The sequence below is a fragment of the Prorops nasuta genome, unplaced genomic scaffold (genome assembly GCF_024137725.1).
Source record: "Prorops nasuta isolate Cenicafe-Biocafe unplaced genomic scaffold, Cenicafe_Pnas_1.2 PNAS00334, whole genome shotgun sequence".
Lineage (NCBI taxonomy): Eukaryota > Metazoa > Arthropoda > Insecta > Hymenoptera > Bethylidae > Prorops > Prorops nasuta.
The window spans coordinates 22,501-27,500 of NW_027117130.1; positions in this window are offsets into that span (position 1 = coordinate 22,501).

The following is a 5,000-nucleotide window of genomic DNA, read 5'->3' on the forward strand; positions in this document are numbered from 1 at the left end:
CGATTATGTGCTTAGGTGTTTCGACCTGACCACAATCGCAGACGTCACTCTCAGCAAGCGAAAACTCCTTTAGTTTGCTTCCAAAGTCTCCATGTCCACTAAGGAACTGGGTGACGTAATAGTCCGTTTTAATCCAAGAGGCTTTCATTCGTTCAGTGACGTCCTCAAAGAACTTGTATGTTTCTCTGCCTTTGTCAGATTTGTTCCATCTCTCCTGCCACATTTTAACGATTTCCTCTTTGAGTTCGGCTACCAGACCTTCTAGGGAACGAAACTGTTCCTTAGCCTGCACTTTGTTAAAGACAAAGCCGCCCAAGGTAAAGTCGATCCCTTTCCGAATCTTTCGAACAGAGGTCCTGGTTACTGCAGCAAGATCGATGGGGACCACGCCCGCCAGGACAGGACATGCATCCTGGGAGATCGTTCGATAGGCCTTGGTTACTGCGATGAGCGCCTGCCTTTGAGCAGATTCGAGAATCTGTTTCTCTTTGCAGTTCAGCTCCTCGAACCAACCTGAGGCTGCATATGTGGCTATAGGAACAAACACTCCTTGATATATAATTCTGAGTGCATTATGTTCCAGGCCCCATTTTGCCTTTGCGATTTTCGCCAGAGCGTGAAATATCATGCGGCATTTGTCAGCTACATACCTTACATGGGAGTGAAATTTCATTCCCTTGTCTACGAAGACACCCAAGTATCTTATAGTGTTTTTCATAGCGATTTTGCTATCCAACACCTTTATGATCGGAGGTCTGTTAGAGTCTAGCGTCCCTTTGAGCAATATCATTTCAGTTTTTCCTGCAGAGAGGGCCAGTTTTCGGGCTACAGTCCATTCGGCTAGAATGTTAGCTGCCCTATTTCCATTGAGTTCTAGCGCAGCTCTCGAATCTCCAGTAACTATTACTAAGAGATCGTCGGCATACGCCAGGCACTTATGGACACTGTCGTCCTCTTTTAGCGTTCGAAGGATTTCATCGAAGATGAGATTCCAGCAGGTCGGACCGAGGACAGAGCCTTGGGGACAACCCTTAGTGACCTTTTTGCTTACTTCTCCAGCACAGGAGACAAATTTTGTCTCTCTGTCCGAGAAGTAGCTCTCAATCACTCTGTAAAGATTTCTGGGGCAACTCCGGTCGACCAAGGTTTTAAGTACGCTGGGCCACCAGACATTATCAAACGCTCCTGAGATGTCGAAGGAGAGTGCTAGCACATACTTGTTTTTGCACGCCGTTACAATGTTTCTGAGTTCAACAAGACAGTCTTCAGTAGACCTGTCTCGCCTAAATCCATACTGATTGTCGGCCACAAAATTTTCCCGCATTACAGTGGGAGACAACTTGTTAAGAATCATTCTTTCGAAGATTTTTCCCAATACTGAGAGCAAGCAGATTGGCCTGTAAGACTTAACCTCCTTTTCGTCCTTTTTCGGATCTTTAAGTATGGCTACCAGAGAGCCTACTTTCCAATTCCGAGGAAACAAACCTTGCGAGAGACAGGCGTTGAAGATATCGAGTAGGTCATCGCATAAGCAGGAGGCTTGCTTAACCACTTCGACTTCAATCCCGTCTAGGCCAGGAGCTTTGCCGTTCTTTTGGCAATTCAGGGCGAGACTCAGGTCTTCTGCAGTAAAAGGATCGGCGTCCTCCGCATCGGAGCCAAGTCTAACTACCCCTCTGATCCTGGTTTGCTCTGGTGTTTCCTTTTCGGAGTTGTCGTCCGGAATCAGACCATTGAGGAGGGCTTCAGCCGTGTCATGCCAATTCTCCGTCATTTCACCGTTCAGATCCCTGACGTTACTCTGAACCCTCAGCTGTCTCTCCTTATCTGTGGCGAGGCGGTATGCCAATCCCCATGGGTCCAGTCTTCCAGATTCAGAGACGAATTGCCTCCAACTGTCAGACTTCGCCCGTCGAATCTCATAGTTGTAAATTTTCTTACATTTCATGTAATCCGATCTCAACTGTTGGCGCTCTTCCATTCGCCGAGCCTGGGAGAATTTCCTTCTTGCCCGGGTCACCCTTTTCCTCATTTGCGTGAGTCTAGTTGACCACCATGGCACGGTCCTTCTCCTCCAGCTCTTTCTCCCCATCGAAGCTTCGCATGATTCAATCAAAAGTTTTTCGATTTCCTCAACGCGTTCTTCAATATTCGCCACTGTGGACAGCGGCTTTCTCACCAACGTACGCAGCTCCTTTTGCAAGACTGAGTGGAAGAGCTCCCAGTTTGCTGTTTTGAGCACGAAACGTCGCTTACGCGCTGGCTTATTTAGGTCAAAATCATTACCAAGCGCAGTGGTTAGTTGGATGGTAGTCTCGATGACCCTATGATCACTAGTAGTCGTGTCCTCTCGGACTCGCCAACCAGTAACACAGGGGAACATCATCGATGTGGCTAGCGTGACATCGATATCAGACTTACCAACCGTGCTGAAATACGTAAATGCCTGACCTCTTTCGTTCAAAATATAGAGACCATTAGTGGCAATAAACGCTTCCAGTTTCTCTCCGCGTGCATTGCTTTGGTTTCCTCCCCATAGCGGGGATTTAGCATTTGCATCAGCAGCTATGATTACCCTCTTCCCTCTTAGTTGTTTAACAACGCGTTCGAGTTTGATTAGACCAACTTCCATGTCCTCGGAAGGAGGGAAGTATTGACTAATCAAATATAGAGAAGTTGTGGGTTTCTCAAGATATGCACAAACAATGTGGGAGTCACAGCATTCGCTCAGCTTGATTAGGCTGATTTCCTGCATCGAGGACGCTAGGGCAGCCATAGGAGGCTCTTCCCCATCGTTCCCCGTAACTACTACCACATTTTTACCAAAGCTCGGGATTTTACCCCGATGACTGTATGGTTCTTGCATGAGCATTATCTTTTGAGATCGTTCGAGTAGTCCACTCACCTCAGCATGCACGACCTTGGATCTTCTCATGTTTAACTGAGAAATCTTTAGTGTGTCACTTACAGCAGTGGACTGGTTTGCTGTTGCTCTGGTTGGTAGAGAAAGTCCATACCCAGAGTAGCGTTGACCGGGGTGTGACAGGAGGGACGGGGCCGTCCCAGTCTTATCCACCCTCATTCGTTCGAGAAGCACGCTGCAATTAGTCAGGGAGCCGGAATGAGTACCAGAGCCATGGCAAGTAACTCTGGACCCACCATCGGGCCTTTCCATTGCGTTAGTTGAACCCATTGAGACGAAGTGCGTGACTCTTCCTCTCGGGCCTTCTATTATTTTATGTTTACCCATATTATAATATTTCTCACTTCGTCCCTACGCGTGTCCCAGCCTCCTCGGACCCTCAAATGGGACTCTGTAGTAGCCCTTTTACAAGGGGGTACAGAGTCAGGCCATCACGCGGGATATAGAAGAGGGGGACCACCCCAACTTCTAGCCCATAGCCATCCACTGGTGTGGATGACCCAGCCGATTGACCTGGCAAAGGGCTCTTTTCTCGCCAGGCCTCCCGTTTAGCAGAAGCAGGTGGCCAAAGGTGAGTGTTGGAGACTTCATCCCCGCAGAGATGGGTCTCCTCAGCACCCAGGATCCCCTTTTCCTGCGACACGGGTCTCCATGCACGGCCTACGCATGGGCGGGTTATCCAGTCCCACACTGGTGACAGATTTAAGGACGGTCCTTCACGGGTCGTGCCTTTCTACGCAAGCGCAGATTAAGAGAGCTTGTCTGGCTCTTGGACTTTCGTTCTATTTCCAATTTCACCTTACCTTTCCGCGAGCGCACTTACCGTTCGAGATTTGACTGGACTGAAAATGGGGTATAGTTAATAACTTACCATAATGACTTTTTATTGTTATTATTATTATTATTATTGATTAGACTTTTATATCTAGGCTTATGCTATGTTAGTCTATGAGATGCATGTATATATATATTATTTATGACAGAATGTGAGCTATAGGCTATAGAGCTAATAGCTTATGGGTTTATTCTAGTCATATTATGATATGATATGATAGGATATGAGTGTGATTTGTGATTTGTCTTCAGCTAGTGGTCTTATACTGTTAGTCATTTATCTTCAGTCTTTTAGTCTTTATTGACTTACAGACCCAACCTGCTCCCAGGCGACAGCTCTCGAAGGGGATAACAAGGCATGAGCGAGTACTCCTCTCTTTGCTTTACGTTCGAAATTATGGTAGCTTTAGGAGGAGTTTCTTGATTCTTTCGTTCGAGAACACCGAATGAATATACTCTTTTATACTCATCAATACAGGTCTATACCAAGCCGACATGGCAATCCCTGACTCGGTGTTTTGATCAATTACGCTCCTGCCCTCCCCATCGAGGACCGTCTTCCCAGCAAGCGGTCCTTGGTCCGCAAGCCAGGTGCGCTGTTTCTAGGTTTGGTAAAAACCTTGGTTTTGAGATTTGATCCCGGTCGCTAGATGCCTCCAGCAATCCTGCGGATACTCTCACATTACCAAGTTTAATTCCTACGCCCAAGGGACATGTAGGAAGAGGTTTGTCCAGAACCTCGCTGGTGTTTCGTTCGAACTATTGTTGCGATCCATTATAGTTTTGTCCCATTCTCCGGGCTATAACAGTCTTGAGTTTGCCAGACTCCTGATTCCTAAGAATCTCCCTTAGTAGGTTACTCAAACACTTCGCCAGCGGGTCATCGCTAAAACAAGGGACTACAAGAGACCCCAAGTTTCGCTAATCCGTGGAGACGTCGAAGGTTTGAGAAGAGACAGCATGTGTGGGGCCGGCCTTACCCCACTTGTTGTTATTAATTAATATTTCATGCGCCCCTTATTAGCAACTGTGACTTTGGTGAGACCAATTTGGTGCTCGCTGTGTCTTTAAAACTTTCTAACAATATGCAAGAACGATCCTCGACAGCACACCAGCGATCTCTCGCCAATGATGCCGCTATCGAGGGGCCGCCATCCTTCGAGGGACACCGGCAATTTTTAGGTGTGACCACCTCCGAGGACCGCGGATTGCGCACATGATCTTTCAAAAGCCTGCAAGATAG